This window comes from Mustela nivalis (genome assembly GCF_964662115.1).
Source record: "Mustela nivalis genome assembly, chromosome: 1".
NCBI lineage: Eukaryota > Metazoa > Chordata > Mammalia > Carnivora > Mustelidae > Mustela > Mustela nivalis.
The window spans coordinates 16,991,753-17,011,261 of NC_139020.1; positions in this window are offsets into that span (position 1 = coordinate 16,991,753).

Genomic DNA, 19,509 nt, shown 5'->3' on the forward strand with positions numbered 1-19,509 from the left:
GATGTTTGGTATTTTTAAAATCACGGTTCTGAATCTGGCCAATGACAAAGACTGCTTTGCTCTAAGTTGGAAATGGGAAACATCGTTGACCGACCCAACCGTACCTTCCACTGACTCCCCGAAGTCGTTCATGGAAGAGTCTGTTTGCTGTATTACCACCCATTCATCTAGACTCCCAGAGTCCTCTCCTATGACAAATTAGATCATTGAAAAAGTGTTAACTTAGTTGACATAGAAAATATTTCACAGATTTATAATATGATTTTCACAGCCTTCAGGTCAGTAAAAACATGATCTCTTTACACGTGATTTTAGAGTGTGTTGTAAAACCATAGTAGTTGGCCACTTAAGTCTAACATTCTTTATACAAGTACTTCTTTTACATTTGACTCCTGGGGAGAAAAAAAAAAATGGTTGCAAGTGAGTTTGTATCATTTAAATTATTATGACTTTAAAACAAAATTAGCCTAAATCTCTTTGCCTCCAGGCAAATGAAACTTTGTGCCCAATTATGGTAACTAGTCTCAAGTACTTTTCCCTCTTTACCGTTGACCTTTGTTCTGTTTTGTTTTCATTCCCAGTTGTTCTACCTTATGCTAAGTCTACTTTTAGAAATTGTCTTAAATCTTGTCGGATGTAACTCAAGTGCCAAAATGAAGGCGTTAATTCAGGAATCCAACTCCAGCAAGGAGGTTGTTGTTACCAGAGCTTAGCATCATTTAGGAGAAGCACGGAAGAGCCAGCCGCTCCTGAGCCTTCCTAGACTTCGTGGGTCTTAGCTGAGGCCATGGATAATCATGGCCCAGGGAGAGGTAAACCGAAAGAAAATGACAGCAAGTGCAAGCAAGAACCTGAGAGGTATGCACCCAACACAGTGGGATGATAGGCAAAAAGACTAGCAATCTGTTTAAACCGAGCTAAAGATTTTTAAGAGAAGGCTTATGAAGCCCCCTGAGTCTGAACAAAAAGCTGGGTTAGCAAGAGTTTAATTACCAATGAGAAGTCAGGGTGTCGTAGCAGAAGCAACACCGTGGTAGTCGAGTGTTTACTTCATGATGAACCTCAGAGGTCGAGGTAACACTTGAGAAAGGGTCCAGTGCTTCCCTCCTGGACCCATCCCTTCTGAAAAAACACTGCCTCCGTGTGAGAAGTGAGGAATAAGTTAAAGGAACAATACAAATCAATGAATTGTATAAATGAATATAATCGATGCAAGAAAGAGTACAGAATGGCATCATGTTCACTGGTTTTTCTAAACTTTGGATCTAGTTTCCATATGTCACAGGGCATGATGAGGCACAAATTTGCTTTGAAGTCTTTGTCTTCAGGAAGTATAGCTTGCCCACTTTGGGTTTGTACATTGACAAAAACCAAAGCCAATCAACTATGTGCTATAAACTAGAGTGGAGGAGAACATTGTTAAGGAATCCATGTAAGTGTCCACAAACATAGGAAAAACAAATTTTCAGATTATTTTTTTTTTTTAATTTTTAAAATTTATTGGAGAGACAGAGATCACAAGTAGGCAGAGAGGCAGGCAAAGAGAGAGAGGAGGGTTTGATCCCAGGACCCTGGGATTATGACCTGAGCCGAAGGCAGAGGCTTTAACCCACTGAGCCACCCAGGCGCCCCAACTTTACAGATTCTTATTTGCCTTAAATTCAGTGTAGTATTTAAAAGCAGACACATTAGGAGTGCCTGGGTGGCTCAGTTCATTAAGTGAGGTCAGGATCTCAGGGTCCTGGGATCAAGCCCCAGGTCAGGCTCCCTGCTCAGAGGGGAGCCTGCTTCTCCCTCTCCCTCTGCCTGCTGCTCCCCTTGCTTGTGCTCTCTCTCCACTGTCAAATAAATAAATAAATATATATATATTTTTTTTATTTTTTAAAGATTTAATTTATTTATTTGAGATAGTGAGAGAGTAGGCGGGGAGGAAAGGGAGAAGCAGGCTCCCCACTGAGCAGGGAGACTGACAAGGGACTTGATTCTAGGACCATCATGAGCTTAGCCAAAGGCAGATACTTTACCAACTGAACCACCAAGGTGCCCCCAAATAAAATATTTAAAATAAATAAATAAACACATTAGCCCATGCAAATCTCAATGTTCTCTCTTTGTTAGTACATCAAGAAACAATTGCTTCTAATAGTAGGAAAGAAATACAACATCTGTGATAAAGTATTATTTCTCTTCTATTTACAGATTCTACAAATCAGCTGGTTTGTTGTTTACTTAAGTAGAATCCTCATATAACATTTACACACACCCCATAGATGTGTCTTCACATTTTAGAATTGCAATATGTTGATTGTTCCTCTTTCATAAACTGGAAATATAGCCTCAGAAATTACTTGATTTTTACCAAGTTCATTCAAATTTGACTTGCTCATTGAACTCTAGGAAATTTATGAATTTAATGTTGCTTTTGTGTTTTATATATTTATATGTTAAAACCCTAAGGAATGTCCACAGTTATACCTGGACTCATCTAAAAGAAATGTTTTCTAATGTGGATTTATATCTTCTATAGGCAACTATATGTTTTATATTGCTCAAATAAGGAACATTTATGTTATATGACTTCTAATTATAAAATTACATGAAATGCAACCCAATATTCAGGAAACACAGTTTAAAACATTAGTTCAAAACTAAAAATTATATTCATTATTGTATACCACATATAATAAGCTTACATGATAGAAAAATACTAAAAACTACCACTAATCTATAAAAGCCTAAATATTAAATGACGTACCTAGAAACTAAATTTCTAAGTGTTTTTTGATTTGTTTTGTTTTGTTTTTAGAGAGTGAGGGACAGAGTGGGGAGGGGAAAAGGGAGAGGCAGGGGGCAAATCTTAAGCAGGCTCCAATAGGTTTTATAAAACTTAGAAAAAATTGAAAATATGTCTCTGATTTTAGTCCTTTTGGTACCTCTAGTATAATTATTATTTTCATTTGCTCTCAGTTTTTATTAATTTACATGAGTCTATTGTAGAAGCATAAAATTATACGAAAATATTGAAATAATTTCTCGAGCTCTGAAAAAGTGGAATTTTTATTGTCACGTGTTTATTATGGTGTTATTTGCACACTATATAGAAGGAGGCAGTGAGATGGGGTAACTGGGTGATGGGCATTAAGGAAGGCAAATGATAGAATGCGCACTGGGTGTTACAGCTGATCCATCACTGAACTCTACCTGTGAAACTAATAATACATTATATGTTAATTAATTGTATTTAAATAAAATTAAATTTAAAGAAATAAAGATGGGTTTCCATGACCACAAACTATCTGGGTTAGGAAAAGGACGATTTACACAGAGATTGTAGATGACATATCTGAGAAAGTGGAGAGAGAAAAAGAGGGAGAGAGAGAAAGACCTTAGCCATATAGCTTGGCTATATCTAAGGAATTGTGAATAGAGAGCTCTTACAAAGACTTTCTGGAAACTGAATCTGGAACCACTACCCATGGACTTGTAACTGATGTCTTAGTGGGTATAGCATGCAGGAATCAAGAGGTCATTAATCCATTGCACTCAGGAGTTGTCAATTATACCAAACAAGGTTTTCAGGCCAAAAAGTTTAGAAAAACTCGAAAACCAGCGGAATCATGCAAATACAGTTAAATGATTAGAAAACACGATCTTTATGACGTGAAATTATTTACTCTTAAGAAAGAAAGCTAAAATCAATCTTCAGTTTGAAGCTTGGCTACTACCCAAAGGATGCAATTACTACGTCCAATTCACCCATAACAGATGGAATTAATTGTAACAATGGAAAGATGTATGTGAGATAATAAAAGAATAACTCTTTCTGATTGGGGAAGTTATTAAACTGTTGAAAGTTCAACAGTGTTTTGGTCTTAGTAAATAAAATGAAATAGCAATTTTAGCAGAATAGCATGTTTACCATGTCCTTGATTTTCTTTGGATTGCCACCACTCAACGCTTCCATCCTTTAACAATATGCCCACTTCTGGGTGTTTCTAAACTTCATACAAATAGAATGATACTGTATATATTCCACAATATTGTGGATATTGTGGGATATCCCACAATATCCACAATATTCCACAATATATGATATTGTATATATTCCACAATGTATTTGTTTGATTGAAATTATATTTATATAAACTAATCCATCTTATGGTGGGGTTTTTAGGTTTTGGCTTTTGGGGGTTTTTTGTTTGTTTTTTCTTTTTTCTTTATAACAATCATATTTTCTGCCACCATAAGGTATTCTAAGCACATCTTATATTTCCCTTTCCTAGCCAACTACTTCACAAGGAGCCCTGGTTCCTTCTATTGCAAAATAATATTTAGGAATCAAGATCTGGGCTCCAAGTGTGCTTATTTCTAGTGGGTTGTCATTACTTTTAGACCTGCTTAGCACATAAAATGCAAAGATATGTTTATGTGTACTAACCCATACATACATACACATTCTATTTATTTTTGTATCTACTTATTTGTGTATTGAAAACATAAGTAAAAATTTGAATAGAAGATGAGATGTAAGTATACAAATTGAGAATACTGAAAATATTAAGCATTATTCAAATATATATATCACAAGTTGATACAGATATTTCCAATTCCTATCCAACACCACAGGGTTCCCTCTTGCCTTTTCCCTTTGCCTGTTTGTAAGGTTTTCCTCAGACAATAAGAAAAAAAATGGCCTCCCATTTTCTACAATATATTTATCTATTCAATTATAATATAAATCATACTACATAAAGTGGTTTTACAATTACTAACCCATACCCCTATGAGAAACAAATTTACTCACTACAATGCATTATTTGTGTAATGCTCTTTTTTGTGTATTTTGTAATTTTTTTTGTATTTGTCTTTGTTTTTGTATTTAGATTGTCTACTTATTTTTTGTGGTGTATAGTTCTATTGATTTTTAAAAAATGCAAAAATTCATGTATCCACCATTATCGTTGTGACACCAAACAGTTTCAACTCACCCCCAAATCCTCTGAGAGGATTATTGTGAACATCTCCCTTCACTTCTTACCCTAGCAACTATGAATCTGTTTTCCAGCCCTATCATTTTGCTTTTTCCGTAATAGTATGTAAATGGAATCAAGCAATACATAGTCTTTTGCAGTTGGCTTCTTCTACTTAGAAAAATACATGTAAGATTTTCAATCCATATATATTTTATGCTTCTTAATTAAGGCATAAAAACATGGAGATGTGTTTCAAAAAATATTTTATTTTAATTTTTTTCCAGTTTTGGGGGTTAGTACAATGGAAACAATGGTCCTCTCTTACCTTCTGTATCTCATCAGAAACTCTCCATATTAATTTTTCTTATCAGATAAGATTTTCCTTTGCAGGCATGTGATGTGTCCCTCTCTTCTTTCTTGTAAATTTTAGAATCAGTTTGTCAAATCCAATAGTAAACTTTTGAGGTTTTTATTTTAATTGCATTTCATTTATTGATCAATTCAAGTGCCAATTATTTTCTTTAAATAATGTTTTTCAATCCATAAATGTATTATATCTGTCCATTTGTCTTTAACATCTTTCACTAAAATTTTATATTTGTAGGAGAATTGTTTGTTTGTTTGTTTGTTTACTTATTGGGGGAGAGAGATTGCAAGCAGGAGGAGGAACAGAGAGAGAGGTACAAGACAAATCTGTGCTGAGCATGTAGCACAGAGCCTTACGAAGGGCTCAGTCCTATGACCTTGAGATCATGACCCTAGCAGAAACCAAGAGATGGTTGCTTTAACTGACTGAGCATCCAGGTGTCCCCAGACTTGTGAATCTCTTATGAAATTTACTCCTACATACATTTTTCTTATCAGATATATTCCAATATAATTAAAATTGGCTTATTTTATTTGATTTCATTCTGTTTATTAGTATCAAAATGCAAATTAGTGTTGTATATTAACCTTATATGCAAAAATTTTACATATTTTCTAGTTAAATCCAATTGCCTACAAATTGTTTTTATTAGATCTTCTATAATGACCATCACATAATTTATGAGTAAGGATATCTTTCTTACTCTCCAAAAAGAATGTTTATTAAAAATGGTTATAGCAGTTCATATGTGTAATATTTCCAAATCTTCTGAATTAAGTATAATTGTTACTATAGAATTTTTATAGAAACCTTTGGTTAGGTCATAAAATTTCCTTCTATCCTTGGTTTCCTATGAATTTATTTACAGTGAATTGATGCTAAGTTATACTCACTATTTTCCTGTATCTTTTAATACAATTGTCACATCTTCCCCCTTCAAATTGTTAATGGTAGTAAATTGCATTCACTAGTTTTCTTGTATTAAACTTCTATTGCACTTGGACACCAGGGCAAACAGTATTTATCTTATTTTTTATACATTGCTTAGTCAGGTTCGCTAATTTTGGCTAAACATTTTTGCATCATTGTCACAGAAAAATAGCCTGAAATCTTCCTCATTCACTCTTTTGGTCTAAAACATATGCTATTCTTATTTAATGAGTTGGAATGTTGTCTCTTAGTATATACTCAAATCACATTTAAGTTGTTGATGAGCCTCCCAGGGCCCTCTCCCCAGAAAAAAATTCCATTTGGAATGATGTGCCTTTTTTCATGTACATATTTTAGATTTTCCTTAGAGTTTATTGCAGGCAAATTCTTTTAGGTTTTATCTTAAAATGCCACTATTTTGCCTCATTCTTGTCATATATCGAGTACACTATTCTGCACTGATAGCTATTTTTTTTCAGTATATTTAATGCATTATTGCATTTTCTCAGTATATTAAATATATTATTGTACTTTCTTTCACTGTTGCTGTTAATAAATCGTCTCAGAATAATTGTGGTTAACTCTAAAGGTTACTGTCTATCCTACTGGCAGACGTTTTTAAACTATATCTTCTGATCTTCTGAAGCTGTATTCTTCTGTTTTTTACCCTATGGGCTCTTGTACATTCATGGAAATTTCTCCATTATTTCTCTCCAGTTCACAGATTTGCTCTTCATCTTTGTCTAATAAACTGATAAACTCATTTTATTTAAATTTTATGTGCATTTCTATGGACCCTTACTTATATTTTGTATCTATTAATTCCAATATCTAATGTTTTTGTAGGTTTGATGCTGTAATTTGTTTGTCTGGTTTTTGTTTTAGTTTTGATTTGTTTTTGTGTGTGTGTGTGTGTGTGTGTTTTTCCCCCTGCTGGTTCTCACTTAACATGGTTTGCTTAGTTTGTTTTATTTTGTTTTGCTTTGCATTGTTTTTTATTTTTACTGTGAGCTCATATTACTGAAGATGTTATTTGAGCCCTGAGTTGAAATGTTTTTGTTTTTTGTTTTTTAATGAGAGAAGGCTTTTGTCCTACCAGTCCCAAAGCCTCGCTAATCAGGGACCACTGTACACTGAATATTTGTATGTTCAACATTGAGACCACCCAGGAAGTATGAATTCAGTCAGTAAAACTAAAGTCAGTTGGCTGTGGTTACTAAGTAGAAAAGAAAGATTTTATTCCTCTCCATACAGTATCACAGTTCAAGGAATTAATTTTCTTGTCCTCTTTCAATAGGTGAAGGTATGGTGTATAGAGATGCAATTCCCTGTGAGCATCCCATCTTGTATATACTTAGGGTTTAGCTGTGTTGCCCACTTCCAAACAGTTGCAGAAAACAAACTTTATCCATACAGAAAGCTCCTTTAAGGGGAACTGATACAGGGGTTCGTTTTCCTCTGTTTATTCCCTGACTTCTAAGAATTCCTTACTTTCTTAACTCTTCACAGATGCATTCATAAAGATTTTATTTTTAATATTTCCTCCATCTCTCTTTAGTTGTTCTCAGCAGAAGAGGTCTTAAGGCAATCTAATTCATAACACTGCCTGAAATAGAAATAAAATCTTGTTCACATTTAAATCCTATGTTATAAATTGACACACCAACTCTCAGTTATTAACTCTTGTATTAGAAAGTTCTTGTCAAAACTGAGGGTCACCAGAGGGGAGCTGGGAGATAGGGAAAAATAGGTGATGAGGATTGAGGAACATACCTGAGATAAGCGCTGGGTGTTGTATGGAAATGTTGAATCACTATATTGAACACCTGAAACTAATATTACCCTGTATGTTAACAACTGCAATTTCAATAAAAACTTTAAAAAAAGAGAACAGACCAACAATTGAAAAACTAAAAAAGTAAAGAGCTCTTGTCTACAACAATTGAACAGTAACTTAACAACTGTTGTTTTAAATTGTGAAAGATCAAGGAAAACATTAAAAAATCTGGCCCCAAGTAATTCCCTCATCATAAAAGAATTCATTTAAAATATCCCCCTCTTTGCCTCCCATCATGGGCAAGCATCATTTGTATATTAGTCTTAATAGTTTTCAGTTCAGTTCACCTGAAAGAAACATTTTTTGGCTAACTGTCTATAATTTTAAAGAAAGGAAGAAAGAAAGAAAGAGAAAGAAAGAAAGAAAATTAGTTGCAGGGAAAGGACTTTACCCTCCAGTGGGAGAATCGAATAAGTAGCCAATTACCAAAATTTGATACATATAAAGAGTAACAAAAGAACTATGGATACAGTAACAAAAATAGAAGAAGGGTGCTTGTTATTACCTCAGTGTGTCTTTTTGGATGTGGGGGAGGAACTGGCATCATCCCGCATTTTTTCACCATGGAGTCGTCATAGAAGCATATTGAAAGTAAACAAAAATTCTCCAGCTCAGAAGAGGCTAGAGGGTGTTTGGAAATCCAGGAGCGTCAACTAGAACAGAGAAAGGTACAGAGATAGAAAGCAGCATTGTGTGTGCAGGAAACTACAAATAGTGTTTACCTTGGATTCAAATGGCAAGGAGGCCTGTGAGAGATGAGATTGTACGCATTGCCATGGGTCATGGGAAGGAATGTGAATTTTATCTGCCACATGAGTAAGAAGCATTGTTTTAAGCAGCAAAGGAGCAAAACACTTTTGTAAAACAGGTATGTTAATTAGGAAATTTACGCAGGACGGAGGAAGGAATATGTGGGACATGCCTATGTGGTTTTTCCTTCATTCTTTATTGTATTTCTTTGTTTTTGGTTTAGCATTTTCTACAGATTCTTCTATGTATTTCTGTAATATTTGCTTATCATTATAATGGAAGTATATGATTTTATCACCTAGAAAATTGATTTTATACACACATACACACGCATACACACACCCATTAGAAGTTATATATATATATATATATGTATATCTACATACACACACACACACACACACATATATATATATCCTATCTACCTATACATATCTATAGATGGATGGATAGATCGATATTTATATATAAAGTTTCTTTTATGCATGTGTACATAATTTTTTAAAGTATACAGTATAAAACACACACACTTCACAATGTTTTGTAAACTTTTTATTAGCTTAAAAAAGATACCATGAAAGGGACATCTGGGTGGCTCAGCTGGTTTAGCATCTGACTCTTAATTTCAGCTCAGGTCATGATCTTGGGGTTGACCACCACATTGGGCTCCATGCTCAGTGTGGAGTCTGCTTGAGATTCGCTCTCTCCCTCTCTCACTGCCCTCTCCCCAAATCACACTCTCTTGAAAAAATAAATTAGTAAATACGTAAATAAGTAAATAAAATCTTTAAAAAAAGGTACCATAAAAATTTGCCAGATCTTTAAGATTTTTTTCCACATTATTTTAATGCTACATAGCACGAACTCATATATCACTATTCTAATTTATTTAAAAGTACTTTTATTGGGATGCCTGGCTGGCTCAGTCAGTGGAGATTGTGACGTTTTATCTTGAAGTTGTGAGCTTGAGCCCCACATTGGGTATATCTAAAAATAATTTTTTAATTACTTCATCTAATTGTATTACTTAAAATAATTTTAAAATCTTAAAAAATAAAATAAAGTAAAAATAAAATTGCTTATATTGGAATACATTTTGATTTTTCATGATTGGTAAAAAAAAAAAAAATCACACAGGGAAACACTATTATATATAAATGCTTTAGCATACTTGTAGGTATCTCTTTAAATTACATAAATAAAAATGGAATATTTCCCAGCTAAAGGTGAAGAACATGTGGAAAACATTTGTGGCACTTTTCCGAATTGACCTCCAAAATGTTATGCACGTTACGCTACTCCGAAGAGTGCCAGTTTCTTCATACTGTCTTCAATACGGGAATGTAATTTGAGATTTAATTTAAATTTATTTGGTTATTAATAAAGGGTTTCTTGATATTTATTCTGAGGTCAATTATGTTTCTTCTTCGGTGAATTGCTTATGGCACTTTTTTTTTAAAGATGTTATTTATTTATTTGACAGCGCACAAGTAGGCAGAGAGGTAGGCAGAAAGAAAAGGGGAAGCAGGCTTCCCACTGAGCAGAGAGCCCAATGCGGGACTGGATCCCAGGACCCCAGGATCATGACCTGAGCTGAAGGCAGAGGTTTAACCCTCTGAGTCACCCAGGTACCCCTGCTTATGTCATTTTAATTTTTTTATTGCAACACCCAAATTTTAATAATTGTTTATAAATGAGCTTTGTGTTCTAAAAACATGAATACTTTGTCATACATGTGTTAAAGAAAAAATATGATTCAGCTAATAAAGAATAGTGAGGCAGCCTTTATTCAGGGGACCATAGCAAGAAGTGTAGGGACCCCTGCAATCAGGTTTTGTGCTGGTGAGAGAGATGAGGTTCTACTGCAAACACAGCAAGGAAAAGTAAGAATTAGCGCCAAGGAGTCCTGTAGGGCTCCGTGGATGGAAAATTACCCAGAGGAAACAGCAGGGGCGAAAGGAGATTTGGTGTAACTGGCCCAACAGGATTCATTGCTGAAGGCAGGGTGGTCAGACATCACGTGGGGGGTGGTGAGGAATGAGGAATCTGCTCAGATAAGGAGGTTAGGGGATTTCTAGCTAAACTGACTTAGCAGGGTTCTTGCTAAAATTGGGCCTTCCAGAGACAAACATGGAAGCCCCCAAATGAAGGATTACATAGAATTCAGAGAAACTTGTGTAGAGTTTGGTCAAAGAGGGACCTTTGTCATTTTTTTTAAATATTATCTCAATTATGATCAATCTAATTTTTTCTTACATTTTTTGACATATGACAATTTTTTAAAGATATTATTTATTTTTTTGAGTGAGAGAGCACAAGCAGGGGAGGGGCAGAGAGAGAAGGGGAGGAGCAGACTACCCACTGAGCAGGGAGCCCAATGTGGGGCTGGATCCCAGGACCCTGGGATCACGACTGGAGCCAAAGGCAGACGCTTAAGCAACTGAGCCACCCAGGTGCTCCAACACATGGCAACTTTTAAGTTAAATCTATTGGTAAACAGGTATATATGTCCATGTTCTTGTTCTCTTCTTATTTTAATTTTTAACTTTAGTTGTTAAAATTCCACTAGGATGTGCTTGGTATGTGGTATTAGAAAAAACAGCTTATTTCTTGACAATTTAGCAAATTTACTAAAGTGCAATAGTAATATAGTCTCTACTTGATCAAAATATCACTTTTGTCATAAACTGATTTTACAAGTAATCATAAGTTGTTCATAGACTTTTATTTTGTGGAATAACTATTCATGAACTAGTTGTTTGAACAAGAGTAGCATTATGACATTGAATGTCTACTTTCTCCTTCATTGTTGTCGAAGACTACTTGCCTCTTCTTATCTATTAATTCTTGTATACAAAATTCAAAATGATTTGTCATATTACAAAAGAAACATCATTTAGCCCCTTCCAAGGGTCAAAATGTTATTACTTTTTGTCCGCATAATTAAAAAATAAAAGGGATGGGCACGGGGCGCCTGGGTGGCTCAGTGGGTTAAGCCTCTGCCTTCGGCTCAGGTCATGATCTCAGGGTCCTGGGATCGAGTCCCGCATCGGGCTCTCTGCTCAGCAGGGAGCCTGCTTCCTCCTCTCTCTCTCTGTCTGCCTCTCTGCCTACTTGTGATCTCTATCTGTCAAATAAATAAATAAAAATCTTTATAAAAAAACAAAAAAGGGATGGGCACCAGGGTGGCCCAGTTGGTTAAGCATCTGCCTTCAGCTCAGGTCCTGGTCCCAGGATCCTGGGATCAAGCCCCGTATTGGACTCCCTGCTCAGCGGAAAGTCTGCTTCTCCCTCTCCCTCTGCCACTCCGCCTCCCATTGTGCTCTCTGTCTGGAACAGGTGTGTGCACTCGCTCTCTGTCTCTCTCTCAAATGAATAAAAATCTTAAAAATAAGTAAATAAACAAATTAATAAATAAATACAAATAAAAGGGAACAAAAGTCTATAGAGTGAAATATGTCTCCCATTTGCTCCCAAATATTGAAGTCTCCTCTTGGAGAGACAATCAGTATTAATTATTGTGTATCTTTAAGGTATATTTCACATATATATATTTCAAAATTCTAATCTATTTGCCTTTCTAGTGATGTGAGAAACAAAAGCAAAAGAAAAATCAAATTTGCTCACCTCTTACAGTCAGTCCATTGACAAGTCCTTGAAACGGGCAGAGTGACCCTCCTCTAGGAACTCAGCTGCCTCAGAGTTAATACTCTACTAAGAACAAAAGGCAATCTTAGCCTATAAAGATCCTGAAAGTTTACTTTACCATATAAAATTCCTTTGGAAATGTCTTTTATCTCTATCCCCCAAGACACATGTTGGCAGTCATCCCCAAAACATAAAATCCACTGATATACATGTGAAGGGTCTCAAGACTAAGGTTTTATTAGACAGTAAGAAATGACCTTTTCCCAATAATACCCAGCCCCCTCAAGGTCCTAGAAACCTTGCTTCCAAAATTACTTAGAGATTTACACTATCCCTAACCCCTCCCAACTTGAAAGTATATTAAGGGGCCACTCCTCAAGACTCCTTTTTCTGCCCACATGTCCTATCCTTGTGTTTTAATGAAACCATCTTTTTGCACCAAGGACATGTCAATAATTATTTCTTGGCTGTCAGCTTTGAACCCCAACATCTTTTCTATATCACTACCATACAGGTTTTTTTTTTTTTTCCTGTTTCTTAGAAAAGCATGGATTTCTGGGTTGAAATATTTATTTCCTTTTTCAGTCCAGGAAACATGTCATTCAATTCTCTTTGGGATTATATCGCTGCTGATGAGAATTTTGCTGTAACTTTCATATTTATTGCTCTGTATGTAATGTCTCTTTTTCATTGTGTGCCTGCAGGATTTTCTCCCCCCCCCCCCTTTTCTTTGGCGGTTTACAAGGTATCTAGGGATTTTTTTTCATATTCTTATTATTTATCACTCTTGGGGTTTTCTGTGTTCCTTACATCCATGATTTTTTTTTGTCTTTCATTAATTTTGGGAAATTCTTGGACATCTTTTTCTTCAAAGATGTCTTCTGCTTTATCCTCTTTCCCCTAATGGCAAGTGCACTTACTTGTATGGTAACAGTTAGAATATTATCCCACAGATCTTGGATGTTCTAGTGGTTTTTGTTTGTTATTTTAACATATTTTCTTCCTATTTTAGTTTGAATAATTTTTATTGGCCTATTTTCAATTTTAGGGACTCTCTCCTCAGCTCTTTCAGTTTACTGGTAAGTCCATCAAAGAGTTTCTTTATATCTTATGCTGTGTTTTTATATCTTGCATTTTCATTTTGCTTCCTTCCACCTCTCTTTTTTTTTTTCCACCTCTCTTTTGATGTGACACATAGTTTCGTGCATGCCGCCTAGATTTATTCATGGTTGTTTTGAAGTCCTAGATACCTTAAAGAAGTGTCATTCTGGGTCTGGTTCTGTTTACTCTTTTACCTCTTCATTTTTTGCTCTTGTTTTTTTAGGGCACATTTTCATTTTCCATTGAATGATGGTTATTGTGTACAGAAAAGTAGAAACCAAGGTAACTGGAATTTATTACAAGAAATGGATACACCTTTTTTTTTTTTTTTTGTTCAGTCATTGTATAGGGGTCAAGCTACTTAGTTAGCTTCTGTTACCTTCAGTGCACCGTAGACTTCTACCTTGTGCTAAAAGTGGTGTGTAGGGTACTGAAGAGTTTCTATGTGTTAGGTCCATAATCAAAGGAGTGAGACTGATACAAAGCAAAGGTCAAGCAAAGCTTTATTTTGCGCCAAGCATTGAGAATCAAATTAATGGTCAAACCGACCGTTGGGGGCTGCCTCTTACAGAGAGGACGACCCCTCCCTGCCTTACAGACTAACTTTTATAGAGCAAAGAGCATGTGGTTGGGCCTGGCCACACACAGGTGGCCAATGAGATTCCAACACACAGAGAAAGCTGCACAGTCATGCTAGGTCGCACATGGGTAGCGAATTGAATTACAATTTACCCTAGTAGATATTTGAACTAGCCTATCACATTGGTCAGAATTGGTGCCCAAAAGGTGGGACCCACACTCCTTGGTAGCTAGGGAGACAGTATGCACGCCCCACTGATTGGATGTCTCCACCTGGCCTGATCTGCCCTTGTATTTTGGCCTTGTTACTTGGGACTGATTTCCCAGACTTGTTTTTAAGTAAGTTTCCTTGGGGGCGGGCAGGGTCAGTTTAAGTTTTATTGCATAAACAACAAAATCACTGTTTAACCGGATGGAATTGCTCTGGCTAAATAGGCCCTTACACTATAATGTTGTGTCTTCCTTGGACACGGATATGATGTTATTTGACCAAATCATTTTATATCTTTCAAGGGTTGTTCTAAATTTGTTACATTCCAGTGTGTCCAGGTGGCTCAGTTGGTTAAGTGTCTGCCTTTGGCTCAAGTCATAATCTCAGAGTCCTAGGATCAAACCTCACACTGGGCTCCCTGCTCAGTGGGGAGCCTGCTTCTCCCCCTGTCCCTCCCCACTGCTGCTTCTGCACTCTCTCTCTCTCTCTCTCAAATTAATAAAATCTAAAAAAAAAAAAAAAAAAAAGAAGTAGAAGAAGAAGAAAGAACACCAGAAATATTCCACAGACAACATCAATGATTACATGAACTCTGTCTTAGCTATGGAACACCAAGCAGGTTGGTTAATCTCTCTGAGCTGTTGATAGTAATAGAATATACCACATGGGGCTATTTTGAGGGCAGATGAGCTAATGCACAGAAAGTCTTTAGTGTAGTGCCTGGCAATCCAAAAGTTGTCTATACACATGAGCTGTCTTCATTTCTACCACCACCACAATTGCTGTCATCATCATCGTCACATAGCCAAATCAATTTCATTCACGTATTTTTATATATGTTTATCTTGGATTATACAATATTTTGAATTATTTATGTCTTTGACTCCAGAAAAACTTACATTTGATCATGATTATTTTCTTAGTTATTTTTGATGATTTCGTGACCATTCTGGGCCTGTACATGAAGGTCTACTTCAGCATTTACCAGAGAGTGAAGGGGAAAAAAGGAGTTGTGCTGAATAAGTGTTTTGTTTATTTTCTTTAAAGATTTTACTTATTTATTTGAGAGACAGAGAGCCTGAGAGAGAGCAGGAGTGGAGTGAGGGGCAGAGGAAGAACCAGACTCCCCACTGAGCAGGGAACCTGATGTGGGGCTCAATCCCGGGACCCTGGGATCATGACCAGAGCTGAAGGCAGAAGTTTAACTGACTGAGCCACTCAGGTGCTCCAGTAACCGTTTCATTTAAATGGCACTTAAGATACATGTTTAAAAATATAAAAGTGCCAATTCAGAAAATGGGCTCGGGCACCTGGGTGGCTCAGTGGGTTAAGCCGCTGCCTTCGGCTCAGGTCATGATCTCAGGGTCCTGGGATCGAGTCCCGCATCGGGCTCTCTGCTCAGCGGGGAGCCTGCTTCCCTCTCTCTCTCTCTGCCTGCCTCTCTGCCTACTTGTGATCTCTGTCTGTCAAATAAATAAATAAAATCTTAAAAAAAAAAAAGAAAGTGGGCTCAAAACTGCAGTATTATCACAATTTGTAAAAATAAGATTGAAGGCGTATATTGATTTCTTTAATATATGTATATATAATATCACACCAGGAATTAGTTGTAGGATAAAAATTAAATTATAGTTCACAAACTATTTTTGTTCCTTAGTAGAAGCATTTTCCTCTAATCTGAAAACAGATACAAAGGAATCTATTTTTCTTAGGAATATAAGATTCTCTTCATAGTTTCACTATTTTGTTCCACCATTAATAAGAATTATTAGGAAAGGGAGGAAATGCCATGTAAAGAGCCCTAAAACTTATTCCTATTACTTTACTCAATCCCTTTTAAAAGAACAAATAAATCATGTGTAAAGGAGAAAATATTAGAATATGAAAAATATTAAAAATTTTAATATTAAATTTAAGTCTTCAAGCTTAAAGGTTTGTTTTATTTTGTTTTACAATGCTCCAGTCATTCTTTACACCAAACAATAACATTTTATTTTAGTCTTATAGGTATCCATAATCTTTTTTGTTCAAAAAACAAAGAAACACTGATAACATTCCTGAATGATACCAAAGATAAGTTTTGCAGAAATGCAGAAAGTTAAACAGTACAAATTACTCAGTAAAATTTCAAAATTAGATCTTAGATAATTTTCTTTCTTTTTCCCTACTGCTAAAGGAATCTAAACTGAATTTCTCAGTAACTAATCCCCTTTCTTCTGTGACTATCTGCGAGTTATCATACCAATTCTATGTTCCTTCTATACAAAATGATTAATAAGGATCATTTAGTGGAATGCAGAAACTAAGCCATACCAAACAAAACATGTTAGGTCAAAAGACAGAAAATAAATAGAAAAACTATTTCTAAAGTATATGACCCTTTTCATAAGAAGACAATTTTCCCATGTTCTTTACCTTAGAAGAGGCACAGCAGTGGTAGCACTATTCCCATATAATGTATTTTTATGATGTTTCAAAACAATGAAAAGAAGAAAATTATATGGAAAACTCCTCTTTTGTGAAATCTTCCCTGCCGCTGCCCCCTGCCCCTGGACAAGGCTATGCCTCCACCTTCATGCCATCCCCTCCACCTTATCTATATCCCCCGTGTAGCCCTAACGACGCTGGGAGCAACATTCGTATACGATACATTCATATTTATTTTAATTTAAAATAAATTGAATTAGCCAACATATAGCACATCATTAGTTTCAGATGTAGAGTTCAACAATTTATCAGTTGCACAGAACACCCAGTGCTCATCACACCGTGCTCATCCCATCACGGGGCCTCCTTGATGCCCATCCCCCAGTGAGCCCTCTCCCACCCACCCTCACTTTGTTTCCTAGAGTTCAGAGTCTGTCATGGTTTTTCTCCCACTTTGATGACTTCCCATTCAGTTTTTCCTCCCTTCCCCTATGACCCCCTGTGCTGGTTCCTATATTCCACATATGAGTGAAACCATCTAATTGTCTTTCTCTAATTGACTCACTTCACTCAGCATAATATCCTCAGTTCCATCCACGTTGATGTAAATAGGAATGGCTGATAGTTGAGTAATACAGTCCATTGTATATCTACACCACGTCTTTATCCATTCATCTGTTGATGAACATCTTGGCTCTTACGACAGTTTGTCTATTATGGACATTGTTGCTATGAGCGTTGGAGGCAGGTACCCTCTCCAATCACTGCATTTGTATCTTTGGGTTAAATACCCAGTAGTGCAATTGCTGGGTTCCTAGGGTAGCTTTAAAACAAACAAACAAACAAAAAAAAGGAGGGCACTTGATTTAATGAGCACTGGGTGTTATATGCATTGGTAAATCATGAAATTTTACCTCTGAAGCTAATTTTTTAAAAGCGCTTTCCATTAGGAATCACAAGTGAATCAAAATTAAAATTTAACTTCCCTTGGGTGCCTGGGTAGCTCGGTGGGTTAAAGCCTCTGCCTTCAGCTCAGGTCATGATCTCAGGGTCATGGGATCAAGCTCCACTTCTGGATCTCTGCTCAGCGGGGAGCCTGCTTCCCTTCCTCTCTCTCTACCTGCCTCTCTGCCAACTTGTGATTTCTGTCTAATAAATAAATAAATAATTCAGAAAAAAAAAAGTCGACTTTCCACATTTACAAAATAATGGAGAAAACTTACATTGCCTCAATAGGTTAATAAAATGCACAAAATAAATAAATGTATTTGTATAAGATTCTCGAAAGCAATTATTTAAACAGTCCTGTATAAGACTGAAATTTCAGGGTGCACGGCAAATATCATAATGCCGGGTACAGCAACTGACACAGCAGATACGTGATAAACATTGAAAATTTAAAAAGGAGAACACAGAGAGAAAGACCGGGAAGTGGGAGGATGGGAGGTGAGAAGATTGACAGTCGCACAGGAAAAACTTGATACAATTGTTAAAAAGCCATTTGAATAGGTAACAAAATTTCTTCTCCCATTTTTTTGGCCTGGATTTTATGCCTACAGAGAATGACTTGGAGCTTTCACCAGCCAATTAAAGCGAGTAATATTCCTGGAAATAGCAAGACGGCTATACTTGTTGTAATAGAATCAAACGTAAAATGTAAAAAGGGAACGAAAAGTACCGATATAAAATCCTAAATCTTCGGAAAGAAATGGCTGACGAGCTTCAGTGAGATCTTCACATTGTGCACTCACTTCTGATGTGCAAAGTACGTAAACAGAGATATCTCTAATTTGACGTATTGCTGATAGGGGGAAAAGAACTTTTTTTTTTTTTTCGGTCTTTTTGGTTTCATGATATGAGTTTTATACTGTCCCTAAAATCATCAAGTCTGTTCTTAGAATTCAGGTAAGAATTGCTTTACCTCATGGTACCTGGGCTCAAAAAGCAATGAGCGACAGTCTCAGTGTTCTGTCCATATCCAAAGACCCCAGCTACTCAGAAATGACATCTGGGTTAGAGGATTGATTCATTATGTTCTTTAAGATTGTATGATTTTGCCTTATACTTCCTGCTCATTCCATGTCATGTCACTAATCTCCTTGTGTTTTAATTTCAAATTTTCCAAAAGAGGAACAAATGCTTGACTTGTGCCTTCTCCCTCTCTGTAGGATGTTTCCGCATCACCCAGTGAGCTTGCCTGACCCGGGCACCTGTGCCTAACAGGTGTGTCTCTGCAGCTCTCTCGCGACGTTCTTTTGGGTTTCACCTACTTTCTTTTATTTGACTTCTAATTTTGAATGAGACATATATATAGTCTATGCAGTTGCCATGAGTTTGGATGAACATCAGTTTATCCATTAAATCCTCTGTCTTCAGCTCGGGTCATGATCCCAGGGTCCTGGGATGGAGCCAGGATCCTGGGATAGAGCCCTGCATCTGGCTCTCTGCTTGGCGGGGAGCCTGCTTCCCCCTCTCTCTCTGCCTGCCTCTCTGCCTACTTATGAACTCTGTCTGTCAAATAAATAAATAAATCTTTAAAAAATTAAAAAATAAAATAAAATTAGGAAGGGCTTTTTGGCAGAGCTGTAGTAACATGGCTTAGTCTCTGTACCTGAGTATTCAATATATGTTAGAGATGAGCATGGTGTGGATAGATTCCAGAAAACATTACATTTACCTACTCAGA